This window comes from Schistocerca serialis, chromosome 1 (genome assembly GCF_023864345.2).
Source record: "Schistocerca serialis cubense isolate TAMUIC-IGC-003099 chromosome 1, iqSchSeri2.2, whole genome shotgun sequence".
Lineage (NCBI taxonomy): Eukaryota > Metazoa > Arthropoda > Insecta > Orthoptera > Acrididae > Schistocerca > Schistocerca serialis.
The window spans coordinates 235,068,143-235,089,776 of NC_064638.1; positions in this window are offsets into that span (position 1 = coordinate 235,068,143).

Sequence of the window (21,634 nt, forward strand, 5' to 3'; positions counted from 1 at the left end):
CTTGAAGGTTGCTCGTTAGAAAGCGCAAAAGGTGAAAATCTGAGGGTGCAAGATCAGTTGAATAACGCACCGTTTTTTGACAGTGTTAACGTGAAGTATCATCACTTCACGCAGTTCTCCTGCTCGTTGTTCTTGGAATGCGTCTGCAAGACGTCTCAGTTGTTGACAATAAACGTCAGCAGTGATTGCTGCAGCTCGCGGAAAGCAGTTCGTAGTACAGCACACCGTCGCTGTGGATGTGCGGTCAGTTGCTGCTTTGTTTGGGCTCAGTCTTTCCTTTATTTTCCTTAAGTTAGCATAAAGGCACAGTCTCTCGCCATCAGAAACAATACAGGATAGGAATGGTCGGTATTGTTCACGAGCCAATTGATGAGCAAGCAGAGATGCAAATATGACCATGCGGTGCCCATGGACCCGAGTTTTGGACGTTCCCCACTGCATGAAAATGAAGGACTTATTTCAATAGTGGTACAAGTCCATTACCTCCACTTTCCTGCCTATAATGCTTCTGTAATTAATGATGCAAACGAACAGAAAGAAAGGTTCATCTCTAGCAAGAAGCCATATGCTTGAATATTTCTGGTATCTCAACTGCAGCGCTCATTTAACTTTAGGACTCTGTGTCTCAAGATGAACAAAAATGGTCTTGTACCACTACTGAAATAAGCCCTTCAAAAGTCGTACGAATCATCATATTTGGCAGTTCTCAAGTACACTGACGTCGATCATTGTGAATTAATTCGTTTAAACTATCATTAGGTCTTTCTTAACATGAAGAGTCACTAATGCCAAAACGATCCTACTTAAAACGAGAAAACCATTTTCTTGCCGTGCTCTGGCCAATTGCATTATCCCCGTACGCGGCATAAATGTTTCTGGCTGCCTCCGCTACTGTAAGCGCTCTACTGGACTCAAACAGAAGAATATGGCGTTGATGTTCCAATTTCTCCAAATGACAATATCTAAAGTCAAATAGCAACAGTGAACTACAAATAAAAATCACAAACGGTAAGCATACACCTAGCAACCGGAATCCCAAAAGCACTACGAACCAACCTACTAGGGTCACTCCAAAAGAAATGCACACTATTTTTTTAAATTCATCTTTTATTCTACATGTTTGAAAGTTATACAGTGTGTAGATACATCCTTTAGGAACAATATTTTCAGTTCTCCACATAATTGCCATCCCTCTCAACTGCCTTACGCCATCTTGGAACCACCGTCTGTATACCCGCAAGTTAATTCAGGACCAACCTGTTGGAGCCACTGTTTGGCAGCGTGCACAAGAGAGTCATGATCTTCAAACCACGTTCGTTGAAGGGAGCCTTTCAGTTTTCCAAAGAGATGATAGTCACTTGGAGCCAGGTCAGGACTTTAAGGCGGGTGTTTCAGTTTTGCCCATCCGAGTATTGTGATCGCTTCCATGGTTATTTGACTAACATGTGGCCGTGCATTGTCGTGCAACACCAAAACATCATGCTTTTGCCGATGTGGTCGAACACGACTCGGTCGCGCTTGAAGTTTCTTCAGTGTCGTCACATATGTATCAGAATTTATGGTGGTTCCACTTGGTATGATGTCCACAAGCAAGAGTCCTTCGGAATCGAAAACACCGTAGCCATAACTTTGCCAGCAGAATTTTTGTTTTTCCTTGGATGAATTTGCATGATGCCACTCCATTGATTGACTCTTCGTCTCTGGTGAAAAATGATGGAGCCATGTTTCATCACCTGTCACAATGCTTCCAAGAAATTCATCTCCACCATTATCGCACTGTTCCAAAAGTTCGCTGCATACCGTTTTTCATGTTTCTTTGTGAGGCACTGTCAACATCCTGGGAATCCACCTGGCACAGACCTTTTTTAACGCCCACACTTTCAGTATTCTGCAGTCACTTCCTTCCCCTATCCCAACGCAGCGTTAGAATTCGTTCACTGTGATACGTCTGTCAGCAGTCACCAATTCGTTGACCCTCTGCACATTGTCTTGAGTGTGTGCAGTACGAGGCCTGCCGCTACGAAGACAATCCTCAATATTGCCGTGCCCGTTTTCATCACGTAACCCGCTTGCCCACCGACTAACTGTACTGCGATCGACAGCAGCGTCTCCATACACCTTTTTCAACCTCTTGTGGACGGTTCCTACTGTCTCGTTTTCAGAGCACAGGAATTCTATGACACCACGTTGCTTCTGACGAACGTGAAGTGAGCAGCCATCTTGAAGACATGCTGTGACGGCGCCACTCACGGGAACAGGTTGAACTAAGTTTGAAAACAAGCGTGAAGGATGTATCTACACACTGTAAAACTTTCACACATGTAGAATGAAAACTGTATTTTTACAATGTAACCTCCCCACAAAAATTTTGTAAGACAATATTTAACAGAAAAGGAGCCAAGAAGCAATATCGTCCCCTCAGAAATATTTAAATAAAAAATATAATAATAAATGGGACCCAAGAATAACCTCCCTGCAATTAAATTTAATGACAATAAAAGTGAGAATCGCAATCTGACTCAAGTATAAGTTCTTCATAAAAAATTAAAGTCCATTCAGTGATAAGAAAATCTCAGTGATAATAATGATTCAATTAAACCGAAATATCGGTCTTTGGCCCTGTGCAAAAAAATCAAAATTAAAATTCTTACCTCATTACAACACCTAATCAAATTTCTGCTCTTGTTCTTGCGCACCGCTTGAAGGAACTGCATTGCAAATAATAATATTCCTTTTTTTTTTTTTTTTTTGTAATCTAATTGAAAACTGAAACTTTTGTTTAGGGGAAGTGGAACGAAATAGTTACTTCAATTAAATGAAAATTTTATGTAAAATTGCTTTTGAAATCAAAGTTATTATTGGGGGCACTTGTTGAAAATTAGTTACAATAATTAAACTTTACATTATCCGATGATTATCTTAATTAACAGTATACCTCATTCAGCATCTTGACCAGTGTTGTCGCCAGACCACATCACGCAATCCCACTGGACTGCTACCACTGACCGACCGCTCTGCATGACGACTACTGGCGTACTGCATGCCACTGAACAGAGCTACTGCTCGCGACGACTACTGACAGAGTACTGCCCTCAACTAGACAGAGCTACAGACTCGCAACGACTGACTGACAGACTGAGAACCGCTCGCAACACTCGCGCGGTCAAGCGCATACTCTCTGGTCACAGATGCTACAATGCCTCGCCATTGCTGCTATGTTACATACGTGTTTCATAACCCTCCACTGGGGGGGCAAAAATTTGGCAGCGATGGTGAGTCATTTGGACTTGCCAAGCGCGGCAAAATTTTTCTTTAATTAACAAAATTAGACAACTTACAGAATATTTAAATGTTGTGCACACGCACTAAGTACAAAATATATCAGACAAAGACAAAATGTGAGTACAAAACATAGTAGCAAATCAGAAAAATGTATATACAAATTATTTGACAGATAACAAAGTGCACAGGCACTGAAAAAAAAAATTCTTTAGCATATTCAGAACAAATAAACAGACTGGCAAAATATTATGTTGACAAGTGACATGAGTGCACATGCACTGCAATTGAGAACATATCAGTAATTGATGAAATGTATGTACAATTAGTAACAAATGACATAAGTGCATTCGCATTAAAGTATTGAATATACAGAATAGTAGGAATCATATTGAAAAATGAGAAAAGTATACAGGCACTGAAGTTCAGTAGAAAACATATTAACACCTAACAGAAGTGCACATGCACTGTAGTTCAGAAAATAAAATGTATATACAATATAAAAGACAAAAGTGCACATATACTGTACTTCAGAACAAATCAAAAAAAATGTCTTTAGCATTTTGGCAAAAATAAACATAATAGCAAAAAAAAATCATGTCGACCAGTGACATAAGTGTACTCGCACTGGAGTTTAGCGAATTGAAAAAATGTATAGCCATGAACATAAATAATGTTAGCAAAAATGATTTTCACTATGTGACAAGAATTAGGATAGGAAAGGGAAGGATTGCATCATGGTTGTAGCACTTTAGATTGCACACAGCTGTTTTGAAAGTCCATATCTTTCCACAGAAGTACAACACCAAGTGACACAACTTGAAGTTCTTTTCCCCTCAGAATTTATCAGTGTAGCCAAGACACTGAACTGTCGTATTAATGTTTCATGTTTTCATTTTGGCAGTACATTAGGTACACCAAACAGTGGGACCATAATAACGTCTTCATCGCTCACGGTGATGGACAGCATGTCGTGTCAACACCACGCTCTTACAAGGCACACCAACGTAGAATTAGTGCAAAACCAAAGATAGTGCTCCATGATCACTAGGATAAACAGGACAAATGGACATCACAGTAATTCAGGGTAGTTAGCTCATGAGGTGAAGGACATTAAGTCACATAATATTGTCAATTACAGTAGTAGTTTGCGGCATTCATAGCCCAGTTATTGAATATTTCTGTACCATGTATGTAGTATTACAGAAAAATGTTCATTAATTGTTTTACATAGAATCAGTAATCTTCTTTTCCTAGTTACAAAGCATTATTAAATAATCGCTTTCTTTTCCAGTTACAAAGTATAGCATAGTTAATTAATCATTTGTCATTCCAATATAGTATTAATCATTAACCTTCTCCTAATTACAAAGCATCATGAAACAATCGCATTCTTTTCCAGTTACAAAGTATGGCATAGTTAATTAATCATTTGTCATTTCAATAGTAATAATCATTAGCTTTTTCCTAATTACAAAGCATTATTAAACAGTCACATTCATTTCCAATTATAAAGCATAGTTAATTAATCATTTGTCATTTCAATATAGTAAGAATCATTAGCCTTCTAATTAGAAAACATTATGAAACAATCACATTCATTTCCAATTATAAAGCATAGTTAATTAATCATTTGTCATTTCAATAGTAAGAATCATTAGCTTTTTCCTAATCACAAAGCATTATTAAACAGTCTCATTCATTTCCAATTACAAAGTATGAACATTGAAAACAAGAGCTAATTAATGGCATAATTAATAACAATTCATTAAGTGACATTAATTATTGGCTCTCAGTGGCCATCAGGTATCGAATAGTATAAAGCATTGTTCCTCATTCAGTATTATTCAGATCATTACGAAGTCATTATTAAAAATCAGTTAATTATAGTCATAGCATTAATAATCATGGGGATTATAAGTAGTCTCATTACAATAACAGTGGCAATTACTAGCCAGTTACTAAGCATTATTTTATATATATATGTGTATTTTTTTTGTCTCATTAAGAAGTCATTACTCAAGTGACATACTATTCAGAGCTAATCAGTATTATTCAGAATTTTCTCAAACTGGTATCACTATTTGGGACTGTTAATACATTTTTTTTTGTTAGCAATGCATTGCGTTGGGATCGATAATTAATTGCTGAGGCATAACACTTTTTGCTTTTGACCTATTGCTGCCAATGAGGATAGGTAACGTCATTCGTCATGAGTCAGCTGTAGCAAGGTTATGTAACAAGGCAGTATATGTGATTACATTTATAAATCGTAAACACAAATGGGTAAAAAAAAATAAAAATGGAAGTACTAGAACAGGTATAATAAGTAACAGTTTTAGTAAGTATCATGACAAGCATCTCCGGGAAAAAATACAAAATGGATTATTGACCTGAAAGAAGAAACGCACACTATGCTGAAAAGTAGTGAACTTCGAATTAACAAGTAGTGAAATGTGTATAAAATGTGTTCCATAGCTGTCCTTTCCAAAACTTTCCGTCATCCTACTATGCAATATAACACCTGCTGTCAAAACAAACTGCAACAAATACTTAAATAACAACATAGCATAAATATAAAACTCCAACATTATCCTCATCTGCAAAGAAAAAACTTCATTATCAATCACTTCATTATCCATATTATCATAACTTCACTATTATCATCACCTGTAAAGAGAAACTTCATTATTCATAATACCATATCCTTCATCATTATTCATCAGTATTCATTATCATCTGCAAAAAATCACTTCATTACTCATTATACAACTATTCCTTATCTCTAGCATATTTCATCACTAAAACTAAGATGTGTAGTTCAGTCTGACAGCCTGCATCAATCACCTTGTATTCTGAAAGAAATAATTAGTTAAGACTGCTATTCTACGTTGAGTATAGTATATTCTTGTTAATGGTTATTAATCCTGATCCATTTACTCTTCCTCATAAAGTTATTGCATCTTCTTTCGTTTATTCCGTAGGTGAAATTCCCATTTCTGTTGAATTTATTTCTTACACGCATCATTTCTTTCTGAAATTGATGAACAAAGATTAATGTCCTGCATTTAAATCATATACCCACTAGATAATGACTGGTTTATGGTGACATAATTAACCATACAGCATAACATGACAGAAAATGTAATATGTCAAAGACATTGACAGTGTTCAGATGCAAAAATGTACACAGAATAATACAATGCAGCAGCAAAATGTAAAACAGTCACGATGTTGAGATGTCATAAGGCAAAAAAAAATGTCAAAGTCAACTGGTGTGTGTTAAATCTTATTTCACAGTGCATATAAACAAAACTGGAGTACAATCATATACACAAAAAAAGTGGAAAATGTGCACGGTCTGATGTGTAACGACAAGAAAAGCGACCTGCTAACCTAACCTTGCCGGGCACTTGCCAAGAAAAAATGCGATAATCATCAGTAATTAGTCAAGTGAAATAATTGCATTAATAAATGACATCATAGTGTGTTGAATCATAAAATGTCTTCATTCAATAAACGGTTTAATGTTTGAGATATGGTGGTTGCCTTTCGATTTTCTGGTTCTCAAAGTTTCGACGTGTACAACATTGGGGTGAGGGATGCTGCGAATCCGATATGGACCTGCGTATAGAAGTTCAAATTTACTGCACTTACCTTTTAATTTACTGGATAAATAATGTGTACGTACTAATATTCTCTGTCCAACGTGAAAGTCTCGGCGTGTACAAACCTGTTTTTGCTGTCTTCTCCGGCGCTCTGCGGCACGTTTGATGTTGTTCAGCGCAATGTCAATTATTTCGTGGTGTCTTAGTCGACGACATTTAGGGAAGTTTACTAATTCTTTAAGTTTGTTCGGTGGTTCAACGTTTTTCAGTATAATAGACGGAGATAACATAGTGGATTCATTTGGAATGGAATTAATTACATCTTGGAATGAGAGTATGTGTGTATCCCAATCAATATGTCTTTTGTGGCAGTATATTCTACACAGTTTACCAATTTCTTTCATTAATCTTTCACAGGGGTTCGAAGAAGCGTGGTACCTGGATATATAAATCGGAGAAATTTTTCTAGCTCGTAACATGCGTGTCCATACGCTACTACGAAATTGAGATCCATTGTCAGAAATTACTTTCATCACATGCCCTACATGAAATAGAAAATGTTTTACAAATGCTTTCGAAACAGTTTTAGCAGTAGCTTTACGTAACGGAGTGAAGGTAACAAATTTTGAAGTGAGCTCAACAGCGACAAAGATGTAGCAAAAACCTCTGTTAGTTCTCGGAATCGGACCAAAAATATCTACTGCGGCCATGTGTCTTAATTTAACAGGTATAATGGGATATAATGGAGGAATATGTGAAGTGGTGTCTGATTTAGCTTTCTGGCAAATTTTACAAGACGCTAAAACTCGTCGTATACGTTTCTCCATGTTAGTAAAATAAGAGTTCTGTCTCAGTATAAGAAAACATTTTCGTGCTCCGTAATGTGCGTAACTTAAATGAGTGTACCAGATTAATTTGTTAACCAGTTCGTCAGGAATGCATAATAACCAATTGTTGCTGTCAGGATGAGAGCGGCGAAACAGAATGTCATTGCGTACAGTGTAGTGGTTCCTAATCGTAACATTTTTCCTATCTTGCCAAAGGTGTTTAATTTCTTTCCACACATTGTCTTTATTTTGCTCCTTTGCTATGTCCTGTAATGACGATGAAATAAAGTTTTCAAATGCAACTTGCTGAATGTACATGACACTGAAATTTGTTTTGCAGAAGTTGGTTGCTACGTCTTGCTGATTGTTGCTCAGAGAACGCGATAGTGCGTCTGCTATAACATTTTGTGTGCCGGGAATGTGGACAATCGTAAAATTAAATTCTTGTAAATATAGTTTCCATCTACTTAACCTGTCGTGAGTGAATTTAGCCGAAAGTAAAAATTGTATTGCTCTGTGGTCTGTATAGACGGTGGTATGTCTGCCATAAAGAAAGTGCCTAAATCTCGTAAAAGCCCATACAACACATAATGTTTCAAGTTCTGTGACGGAATAATTTCGTTCAGCAGGTGACAGAATGCGACTTGCAAATGCTATGTTTTTAATTACTGTAGAACCATCTTCTTCAATTTCCTGGAAAATGTGTACGCCTAAAGCGGTGTTGGAACTGTCAGTGGCAATGGAAAAATTTCTAGTAAGATCTGGGTGCGATAAAAGTGGAGCATTCAACAAAGCATGTTTCAAATAACATTCTCGTGAGCAAAATTCTGCGTGTCAAAAGTAATGTTTGCGTTACTGTAATATGCAATCTGTGCTGTATCTGGTTAAAAACTATCGTATGTGTTATTATTTACGGGAGAATGTTGTGGCATATCCACTATATGAACTGTTCTGTTATTTCTTACTGAAGTGTTACGCTATGGATGACACCTATTGTCTGTTTCATTCATGATTATTTGTTGTTGCTGATGTTGTTGCTGCTCATAAGATCGACTGTTATTAAAATGTACGCTGAAAATTGTGCTCATCATTTTTTTTTTTTTTTTTACGTCTGTCATGATAGTAATTTCTATATGGCGCATTGCGATAGGAATTGAAATGGTGTGTTGTCTGTACGTAGTTATTTCTTTGCTGCCATGCGTTACTATTTGTTGGAGCTGGGACTATACGTGCACGCGGCGAAACATTAAAGTTTGGTTGACCTTGTAGACTGCATTGTTGGTTAGGTATGCTAAGCGGCTGACTTTCATGTTATTGTGGTGAAAAACGTCTATTGTTACCAAAAAATGCGTTTGCTGTTAATTTTACACATACTGATGATTACGATTTTTATCTGTTATTTAAGTTCTCGTGATTCTGGAGTGCCTAATGAAAATTGTCACATTCGCTAAAAATTTGTCACATCGGGTTTTTCTTTACATATTCTTAATCCTAGATAGAGCAATAGTTAAAGAGCAGTTTTGATAGATATAAAGGATAGTAGAAGAGAAGGCAGCAGTGCAGAAAACTAAAGATGAAACAGCACTACTACAGCTCGGGGCCCTATGCTCGCTACGGCACATATTCATTAAAGCGTAATGAATCCCCTGAGGTCTTTTATGCACTGCAAATAAATTTTAGCTTTTGCGTTGCAAGCAATAGCGGTAAAATTCCAAAAGTAAATCGCTGTATTCTTGCTAATTCCAGTTTCTGCATAATACGTAATGCTGATGAAAATACAATAGCAAATTGTCGCCTCTGGTTCAAAGCTAGTTTCTGCATTACAGGTAATAGCGGTGAATGTACAAAGATAAATTGTCGTATACAGTGCAAATCGTATACCTGTACGCTGTCATTATTAAATTCTTTACATTTTCTTGCGGATAAAAATTGCTCATAATCTATGTTCTCGTCACCGAATTTGAGAACACGTTCAGGTTTGTATGTGAATCTGTTCGTCTGTGTCATTTCGTACTTCAAGTTACGTAGCTTTTCAGATTTTAAGTCGCGTGGCTTTTCGGATTTTACGTCTCGTAGTCTCTGTAAATTGCTCACATGATACGCGCTGCGTGACTCTGACAAATGCTCGCAAAGTGGCGGATTCTGTGACGTATTGGTGACTGAAATAGTTTTCAACTCTGTTACTTCTTGTTGTAAACTTGACAACTTCCTACGTAACGTGTTGTTAGATGAATCGATCTCATTAATTGCCTGCTGTAAATTTTGAAATTCAGGTGTTTGGATAAATGAAATCGCTGCAGTATCGTCTGATTTATTATCATTAGTATTTTCGATAACATCAATACGACTGGCCAATTCATCACATTTTTCAGTCAGTATTTTAACCTGATCATCGGTTTTAGAATCGGACGCATTAATCTGTTTTTGCAACTTACGCGTAGTTTCGCTCAGTTTTTTAACATCAGCTTTGATGACATCGCAATCCTGTGTTAGATCTAATTGTTCGAATCTGTCTGTCACTGTTTGAATATTTACTGTGTGTGTATCTGTTTTTGATTTAAGATCAGAAATTTCATCCCGTAATTCCGCGTTCAACTGTTCTATGGTATTAATTTTGTCGGACACTGTAGTAATATTATTGTCTACATACGTCTTCGCTTTCGCGAACATTTTACGTTTGTCTTCTTGTCTCTGAGCCGTGATTGTTTCCATGACTTGTCGTTTTACTTTGTTTTGATCCTGAATAAATTTGCGGAAACGCGTATCACTGTTTTGTATGTGCTGATTAAAGCGCTCGTTAATCTGAGTGTTCTGCTGTTCGAATTTCGCGTCTATCTTTTCATCCATTGTGCGCGAAAGTTCTGCTGTCATTGCTTTAAACTCGTCGCGTAATTGTGTAGCCTTTTCAGAGCATTGTTTAGCGACTCCGCTAATTTCGTCTCTGAGTGTTTCTGTTGCGGCTATCTGCATTCCCCTTAATTCTTGCGCAACAGACTTAATTTCTTCGCTATTTTTTTTTGAACAAGCCTCAATTTCCACGCGCAACTGTTCCTTAGTGTCATGGCACTGCGCGGCAACGTCTCTAATTTGTTCACTAAGCTGTCTGGAATTGTCGTCTAATTTTTTATTAAGTTGTTTGAGATTTTCGTCATTATTGTCAAGTTTTTCATTTAAGTGTTGTTTGAGTTTTTCATTATCTTGTTTGATCTGTTCACTAAGTTTGTCTTGTTTTTTGTCATTATTGTCAAGTTTTTCATTTAAGTGTTTGTTATCTTCCCTAAGTTGTAGCAGTATTGCCATAATTGGATCCGAGCCAAAATTACCATTTCTATTATCTGTACTGTTCAATAGTGGATCTGGAATTGTTTCACTTTCTGTAACCATTTGGTCATTTTGAAATTTACAAAAAGGTTTGTCAGTCAAATGTATACTATCAGTCATTGTTTCGGAATTAAATACATCTGTCCTACTTTGTGTGATCTGTTCATTTTCATTAGACAGATTTGTCTGTACATTACTTGAGTTTTCCGAATCGGGTGTGTTAAGCTGGGCAGCGCTCATTACAATAGAGCGTTCTGCGTCATCAATTGTCGTCAAATTAACAGACGAGACAATTGAGTTTGTTTGTTCATTATCAGGGTAAAAGTCATCACTAGTGGTTGGAATGCATTGATTGTCAGTGAACGCAGGATTGTCATCATTACACTGCGTGTCACAATTACTATTGGTCACGTTGTTTAAGTCGGTAATTTCGTTCATAATACCTCGCGATACACTATTCACAGTCTTTCGCGGCATTTTTACAATAGTCACAATTATTCAAAAACAAATAAGCACAAATGCAAAAGCAACACACAAATACAATAGAGCAACGAATTGCCGTTGACCTGTAGAAAGAAAGTCACAAGTTAATAAAAGCGTTGCGCCAAATCCTAATTATATCTAAGCAAATAAGAGCAGATATCTGACTGTCGCTCAAAAGACTCTCAACGAAATACGATCCTGGACTGGGTGTCGCCAAGTGTAACCTCCCCACAAAAATTTACAAGAATGTAATGACATAGTGTAACCTCCCCACAAAAATTTACAAGACAATATTATTTAAGAATGCTAATGGACATAGCGCTAAGTGTAACCTCTCCACTGAAATTTTAAAGACAGAAATAATAAATGAATAGGAGCCAAACGTAACCTCCCTGCAATTAAATTTAATGACAATAAAAGTGAGAATCGCAATCTGACTCAAGTATAAGTTCTTCATAAAAAATTAAAGTCCATTCAGTGATAAGAAAATCTCAGTGATAATAATGATTCAATTAAACCGAAATATCGGTCTTTGGCCCTGTGCAAAAAAATCAAAATTAAAATTCTTACCTCATTACAACACCTAATCAAATTTCTGCTCTTGTTCTTGCGCACCGCTTGGAGGAACTGCATTGCAAATAATAATATTCCTTTTTTTTTTTTTTTGTAATCTAATTGAAAACTGAAACTTTTGTTTAGGGGAAGTGGAACGAAATAGTTACTTCAATTAAATGAAAATTTTATGTAAAATTGCTTTTGAAATCAAAGTTATTATTGGGGGCACTTGTTGAAAATTAGTTACAATAATTAAACTTTACATTATCCGATGATTATCTTAATTAACAGTATACCTCATTCAGCATCTTGACCAGTGTTGTCGCCAGACCACATCACGCAATCCCACTGGACTGCTACCACTGACCGACCGCTCTGCATGACGACTACTGGCGTACTGCACGCCACTGAACAGAGCTACTGCTCGCGACGACTACTGACAGAGTACTGCCCTCAACTAGACAGAGCTACAGACTCGCAACGACTGACTGACAGACTGAGAACCGCTCGCAACACTCGCGCGGTCAAGCGCATACTCTCTGGTCACAGATGCTACAATGCCTCGCCATCGCTGCTATGTTACATACGTGTTTCAACAAAAATAGTGTACATTTATTTTGGAGTGACCCTCGTATTATATTCGAAGGAAATAGGAACTTCTATTTGCAACATTTCAACTACCAACAACGAAATTAGATGTTCAAAATGTTCAAATGTGTGTGAATTTCCAAGGGGCCGAACTACTTAGGTCATCGGTCCCTAGACTTACACACTATTTGAACTAACATATGCTAAGAACAACACACACACACCCCTGCCCGAGGGAGGGCTAGAACCTCCGGCGGTAGGGGCCGCACATTCAGTGACATGGCGCCCCTAACCGCGCGGCCACTCGGCGCGGCGCGAAATTAGAGAGAACTAATTACTCCGAAGAGTCATATCCGAAAATTTTTGTTTTTTCTGTCTGTTGCCTCTTATAGCCTCATACTGGGGAGGAGTCCCGCGCTACCGGTGCATTACGAGAGTCGGTCCGCAGCGCATATTAACACTAGCTGCAGGGGCGCGCTGCACTTTAATTACAGGAGCAGTGAGAGAGGCGGCTGGAATGCCATTTGACCACACGCAGCGTCTGCGCGCCGTTCTGCGAGTGGCCGCTGTAGCTGGGGAAAGGGTCTGCAAGCAACGGTGGGCGCCGCAGGCACGCATTAGTTGCTGTTGCGAGGTAAAAGGAATGCGCAATGGCCACAGGAAACGGCTACAGTGCTCACGGTGCTTGGCGGTAATACCTGAGCGTAAAAAAGAACACCAAATTCCGAGAGATGGCAATTGCTTGTAGAAAAGAGCTAATTATTGGTTCTGTAAGGAACACAAGCAAGAAAAGAGCACTCCAATTTGCCGAAAAACGTAAATTAACGTATTTCCGTTAACGACTTGAATTCCTTGCAGGATCCTGTGGAACGTACTAAAGTCGAGCATATTTTTCCTACACGTAGCAAAACGACGGTAAAAATTTCTCCTAACTCTCTGGAGCACAATAAATTATAGTAATATAATGTAGCAATGTATACCAAATAGGTTATTTAGATACATAGAATCAGTTTTTTATTTTGGCACATTCTAGTGATACGAAACATTCAGTCATATCATTACTGCTTTTTCCAGCAGCAGTAGTACACTGGATGATTCAGCTGCTCTTAGCGCTGGGCTTCGTGCAGCTTTCAGCGGCTTCAAATACCATGCTCAAGTTTTTCGTACTCTGTTTGTCGCTATACGCAAATTACTAGTTCAAAAAAACAGGACCGTTTTGCTGGAAATTTAATGGATTTAAATATTGTACTGAGATACCTTTCCACTGGAGGCCACAGATTCGAACTATTCACGAAAAACGCGTTTAAAGGTCAGTTTGTAGCCGGCCGATGTGACTGAGTGGTTCTAGGCGTTTAGTCCGGAACTGCGCTGCTGCTACGGTCGCAGGTTCGAATCCTGCCTCGGGCATGGATGTGTGTGATGTCCTTAGGTTAGTTAGGTTTAAGTAGTTCTAAGTCTAGGGGACTGATGACCTCAGCTGTCCCATAGTGCTTAGAGCCATTTGAACCATTTTGAAGGCCACTTTGTACCATTGCCGTGAATAATTCGAAAAGTACAGCCTCTAGCGAAAATGCATCCTAGAACGAAATGTAGGAGAGAGTCAGTTAAAACAAGGTACTTAATAAACAAAGTGGCGTATGTAATGAACTATGCGTACCAATCTGTTGAGTTTTTAATGACTAATTGTCCAATCTGTCTACTTACAATTGGGCATGAAAAACATATATTTAAAAAATGCCTCATCACATAAAAGAATTTTTTACACTTGTGTAAACTACCCCGTTTTATCAGACTAGTTCGATAAAACAGGGTACTACATTATAATTGAAATTAGAAGAAAAAAAACTCCATTTAAAAACCCTGACAATCACTCCATGTACAAAAATCACATTTATATGGTTCATTAGCATCATCATTAATGCCGGAGCACTGTTCATGAGCCCATTCACTACACTTATAACACTTCACCTAGCCTTCTTCAGACTTAGAATTGGAGAAAAGTTCATTACAATAAATGAAAGCTGTATTATTATCTTCTCCTTCCTCTTTTGATGGTGCGCTATATTCCCATACTTTCCCAACTTTCTTTGCTTTCTTCTGTCCAACATTTCTGACTTCAATAGGCCTAAAACCGTTAGAATGTGGCCCCATTTGAAGTTTACTTTCGGGAGTCTTCTCCTTTTTCATAGAAGACTTTAATTCTTCCTTATAATGTGAACTTGTAAGAACAGCTGTCTTTCCTCTTCTTGTATCAGATTTTTGTTTCTTTCTTTCAGCTGTCGACACTGCTTTTATGTCTTTCGGAGAGACGTGGAAAGCTGAAGTTGAAGGCTTAGGCCTATCCGACTGGGAAGACCCTGATGTGGTTGGAAAAGATATTTCTCTGTTTAATGATTCTGAAGTAGGTTCCGAAGGCGAGGCATCACCTTTCTCCAACGGTGGGTCAGTGTCTGTCGCTTCAGCAGGCTGATAGATCCAATCAGGGAAAATATCTGCATCCTGCGGGAAGACTCCAGTTTTACAGAATGCATTTACAGCAGTCCCAATAGAAGCAGCTTTCATGAATGTTGTCCCACACAGTCCTGCAACTTTATTGATGGTTATCACTCGTCCAGAATGACACTTAAGCCACTTTCGAACCTCCTGAGAGTCATAATTATTCTTTGGGGCCATGAATGCAACATCCAGGGACTGCATTCGGTGGGTGCAGTGTGGGGGAAGCATAAGAGATGAACATGGTTTTCTCTAGCCATATCAATAAGGTCAGTACTCTTTGTGTGTGTTGAGTGACCAACCAAGAGCAGAAGAACGGGTTTCTCTGCAGTTGGTTTAGAAAATGCAACAAATCGTTGAAATCACTTCAGGAAAATTTCTTTCTGCATCCATCCGCTAGGGTGATACTCCGCAGTAGATCCTGGTGGAGCATTCTCCAGCAGCTCAGGCTTGGCTCTTTGTCTAGGGAAAACAAACATCGTGGGCATGTAAATTCCAGAAGCGCTCATACAGGCTACTGCAGTCATTAAGATGCCTCTCTCCGCAGGTTATTCCTGTCTCATCCACATCACAGAGTTTATCGGCTGTGAAGTTGTACCTATTATAAAGTTCTAACACCAAACCATAGAACTGCTTCATCACCGCACGGTTAAAGCACATTGCTCTGGGAAGAGATGTTGGCTCGGCAAAACGCAGGCTTAATTTCGGATTCCTCTTCAAAAACCAATAGAACCAGCATTTACCTGCCATCTTCTCAGTCTTTCCGAAGTTATGCGGCAAGTTACTTTTCTCTGCCAGTTCGAAAGCAAGACTCCGCACCTCATCGATGGTCAATCCAAACAATCTACTTTCCATTAACAGGGTGTATTCAGCCAGTTGATTTTCCTGCTCCTGTTTTAATACAGGTTCGTAGCAGCCTAGACCTAAAACAACAAGAACAACAGTAATAATAATAATAATAATAATAACAATAATAATAATAATAATGATAACTGCAACAGTTTAATTAATTTCTTCTGAAATAGTAAATAGGCCTATCTTTCTTTGTAGCATCCTCTAAACACATTCTACTCCGGGCCTTTTTTACACGTGCTTCCAGAGTACTCTGAGGAACCCCGAAGGACTTTCATGGTTTCAAACAGCCCATTGTTTGAACCAAAATTGCCGCTACAGCTCCTTTGATACTCTCTTGACTCCACGATTGTCAATTTTCCTTCTATAAGGCGCCATAATTATGGCATAATTTAAGTTAGATCCCGTGCATAATAACGATAATAATAAATTTTCTAATTGATCAAACTAAATAAACAATTTTAAAATCGCAAACGGCAATTTTTAAATCAGTTCGATATAACGGGGTACAACCCTGTTTTATCAAACTTAGTGGCACCATGTTTTATCCGACAACGCCATTTTAAGAACAAGCTGATTTCAACAGCCCTTGAGCAGGGTAAACATTTTGAAACACTCAACGATCTGTATTGCAGACAACGTTTAACTTTTGTCATACTTACTTCACAGTCTTCAAAATAGTATCTTGCAATTATAAACGCACAATTAACAGTCGAATATTACAACGCAACACTGTAAAAATATATTTTTCCACCGAGAGAACGCACGGTTGCTTTCAATGGACTGCAGCTAATCTAAGAAAGAAGGTCATCGGGTGAGAAAGAGGCTACTATGTTTACCGGGAGAGGCAGCACATATCAGTCGAGAAAAGTACGATACCGTGTTTCATCAGACTACCTTTTTTTATCAGACTCTTCCCTAACTGCCGGCCGTTGTGACCGAGCGGTTCTTGGCGCTTCAGTCTGGAACTGCGCAACCGCTACGTTAGCAGGTTCGCATCCTGCCTCGGGCATGGATGTGTGTGATGTCCTTAGGTTAGTTAGGTTTAAGTAGTTCTAAGTTCTAGGGGACTGATGACCTCAGATGTTGAGTCTCATAGTGCTCAGAGCCATTTGATTTGAATCTCCCCTAACTACATCATATTTCCGTCGAAGAGGTAACGTTCATTTATTCTGTAGAACTAATAGCTTTTTATTCAGTAATGTCAATTACCGCGATAAGAAAGTATCGAGCGGGGAAAATCTTCGACCCGGCCGGGAATCGGGCTAATACACTCCTGGAAATGGAAAAAAGAACACATTGACACCGGTGTGTCAGACCCACCATACTTGCTCCGGACACTGCGAGAGGGCTGTACAAGCAATGATCACACGCACGGCACAGCGGACACACCAGGAACCGCGGTGTTGGCCGTCGAATGGCGCTAGCTGCGCAGCATTTGTGCACCGCCGCCGTCAGTGTCAGCCAGTTTGCCGTTGCATACGGAGCTCCATCGCAGTCTTTAACACTGGTAGCATGCCGCGACAGCGTGGACGTGAACCGTATGTGCAGTTTGCGGACATTGAGCGAGGGCGTATAGTGGGCATGCGGGAGGCCGGGTGGACGTACCGCCGAATTGCTCAACACGTAGGGCGTGAGGTCGCCACAGTACATCGATGTTGTCGCCAGTGGTCGGCGGAAGGTGCACGTGCCCGTCGACCTGGGACTGGACCGCAGCGACGCACGGATGCACGCCAAGATCGTAGGATCCTACGCAGTGCCGTAGGGGACCGCACCGCCACTTCCCAGCAAATTAGGGACACTGTTGCTCCTGGGGTATCGGCGAGGACCATTCGCAACCGTCTCCATGAAGCTGGGCTACGGTCCCGCACACCGTTAGGCCGTCTTCCGCTCACGCCCCAACATCGTGCAGCCCGCCTCCAGTGGTGTCGCGACAGGCGTGAATGGAGGGACGAATGGAGACGTGTCGTCTTCAGCGATGAGAGTCGCTTCTGCCTTGGTGCCAATGATGGTCGTATGCGTGTTTGGCGCCGTGCAGGTGAGCGCCACAATCAGGACTGCATACGACCGAGGCACACAGGGCCAACACCCGGCATCATGGTGTGGGGAGCGATCTCCTACACTGGCCGTACACCACTGGTGATCGTCGAGGGGACACTGAATAGTGCACGGTACATCCAAACCGTCATCGAACCCATCGTTCTACCATTCCTAGACCGGCAAGGGAACTTGCTGTTCCAACAGGACAATGCACGTCCGCATGTATCCCGTGCCACCCAACGTGCTCTAGAAGGTGTAAGTCAACTACCCTGGCCAGCAAGATCTCCGGATCTGTCCCCCATTGAGCATGTTTGGGACTGGATGAAGCGTCGTCTCACGCGGTCTGCACTTCCAGCACGAACGCTGGTCCAACTGAGGCGCCAGGTGGAAATGGCATGGCAAGTCGTTCCACAGGACTACATCCAGCATCTCTACGATCGTCTCCATGGGAGAATAGCAGCCTGCATTGCTGCGAAAGGTGGATATACACTGCACTAGTGCCGACATTGTGCATGCTCTGTTGCCTGTGTCTATGTGCCTGTGGTTCTGTCAGTGTGATCATGTGATGTATCTGACCCCAGGAATGTGTCAATTGAAGTTTCCCCTTCCTGGGACAATGAATTCACGGTGTTCTTATTTCAATTTCCAGGAGTGTAGTTTGTGCGTAGTCAGCGAGGAAACATGACAATTTGCGGGTAGTATTACAAGGCGTTATGGGTTGCACAAAATCCAGTGGTAAGTCGAACTTAAGTTTTAATGTAATTATGGCTCCTCATCATCATTTCATCCTCATCACTGGTGCACAAGTCACCCAATGAGGCGTCGACTGCAATAAGACCTGTACTTGCGGCCGAACTTCCCCGAACGGGGCATCTCGGTCAACGATGCCATACACTCATTTGATTTTTATGGCTTAGGATTTCATATTATTTAAACTGGAATGTTCGCATTTAACTACAACAGGTGTTGTGTTATTTTGCTGCATGAATGGCACAGCAAGAAATTAGAGGCGACAATTATCTTTACAATCGAGAGAGCAATTAACACCACCGGACATATCCGCCATAAACTCAGTGGCCAGAGGAGGTAAGAAGATGATAGGAGCGTCAAGTTCTTGCTACATTTATTTTATTAACAAATGATAAAGAAAAGAACATGCAATTTGTATTATAAAACTTTCAGTCGGTCGTGAGGTCGGGAAATATCAAGAGTTGTTATCTGATTTTACAATAGCCACTATCTGTTGAATACACTCAAAACGGTACGATGCTTTGTGTATAGTGTTGCAATAAAACATTCATGAAGTGTTGACATTTATAAGAAAATCTTGATAACTGTGCGAAGAGAATATTTCAAAAAGTGGTATTGGAAAAAGTAATCCCATGTTTAGAAACTACATAGTGAAAGATGTGATTCTTCTTGACGCTAAGTAAAATGTATAAGCTATCTTTGGTTGATGAAAACTTTAAAATTTATACAAAAATATTCATTATTTACGTCATCCTAAAAGGTTGATTTGAAAAGGTGGAATTGCGTATCAGGGACTACATAATTTAACTACACGTAAGTACTTATGGTCTCTGGTGAAAAATTACGTGTATTAAAAACGACAAACGCAAGTATTTCAAACTTCGTGATGTTACATGCCCACGTAACTACGGTAGATGAAAAATATGTCAAATTAAATAAGGTTTATAACTAAACTGACAATATTCATCTAAGTGTTTTTAGGGGACAAAGTTATTGCGATTAGTCGAACTGACGGATCGTAAAAATCGTGTATCTTTGTCGTAAAAATACTGCAGGTAAGTTGATCTCTGAGGCTGATATAGCAACAGAGAAATCGACGAAACCGACTGCAGCAGATCACAAAATTTAGTTTTGAAAATACCAATATTTACCTAGTAATTTGTAGATGATTATAATAATATTTGGTTTGTGGGGCGCTCAACAGTGCGGTCATCAGCGCCCGTACAAAGCCCCAATCTTCACACATTCCAATTTTTACACAGTGCAATCTCGCCACTGTCACGAATGATGATGATGAAATGACAAGGAGAACACAAACACCCAGCCTTTGAGCAGAGAAAATCCTCAAGCCTCCCAGGTTCGAACCCGGGACTCCGTGATGCAGAGACAGACCACGAGCTGCGAACAAATTGTAGAACTGATGCCCACAATCAAGTCCATAAAAGCGCACTAGAATCTGCAATCATACATCTTAGGATGGATTTGAGAAACGATCTATGTAGGTGTACTCGCAATCTGTCAAAGATTAGGTACTTCGTCTTAGATTTCTACTGCTCGTTGAACAACGAGATCATCCGACATTAAGAACGTTGTAATAGTAAAATATGTTTTTCATTCCAAAGAAATTGTTTTTCAGTTCTGGTACACTCCAGTACAGGTTCAAAATACTTACATATGATGAAGAATGAGAGCGGTGGTAGGATGAAACCCAATTTCTGATTATAACAAACAGCTCAAATCGATTTCTCATAGGTTTTCGACTCTTTAGTCACTCTCTATTGACTAATAACAGACCGTTTCTGGGCCTACAACTGTCACCAGCAAATATTTTCTGGGAGTTTCGCTTTTATAAGGTAGAATAGCATTTCATTTTTTGTTACAAGATGATCTCAAGTTATTTCACTCAAAACGTCGGCCAGACATACAACTCCTCAAAATGTGCTCTCAAACTACACTGATGGAAAAAGTCCTAACACCAAAAAGGCGTTGTGCGAGATGAAGATGGTAGACGTCTTTCTACATGTGAAATATGAAGTAAATTCAAATTTCGTGCTTGCGCCACTATCAGGATGCAAATCAGATTTGTCTTAAGGGGCTCCGAAACGCCCTATACTTGCAATGTTAAAGTAACGCTTATAAATTACATCTTTCCTCACAAAGTATTTGAGGTAGGAAGTTGAACTTTTTACAGATTATTTATTGGAATATGGGCTACAACTTAAAACAGGGATATTAAAAAAATTTTAGTTCAGTTATTAAAGATGATTTTTTTTCAATTGTAATGAAAATTCGCAACATTTTTTTGCAATTTTTTATTTATATATTCAAAAATATACAGTTTTTTGGAAAAAGGCTGCGTTAAATTATGCAGAAGGTACTGTGTAACATTTACTGGAAGTTTGATACAAATATGTTTGGAAGATCCTTAGAAAACATGTAATTAGTATGAGAAAATAAAAGTTTTGGGAATCGAGCGACAAAGATTGGATTAACTTTTTAGTGCATTCCAGGTCCATAGGATGGATTATCTTCATCCTCTGCAAACTCCTCCTCCAGCTTCCTCTTGTTCCTCCTCCTGTTTACTCTTGCTTGTATTTATAGACTCTTTACAGCCCTGTCTGCAGCCCTAAGGCATTCCTTGTCTAAAGCAAGCATCGCTCATTGTTGTGTTCGTAGATTTTGCTACCATTTTCTTCAGTTGCAGTTACTGCAACACTGTTCCAAAAGGTGGTCATGTATGAACACTTATCACATTTCAGTTGTATTTCACTAGCAAGTCCTACGTGCTTTATTATGGAGAGTTCCAGACCAACTTCACTACAATGAATACATCTTACA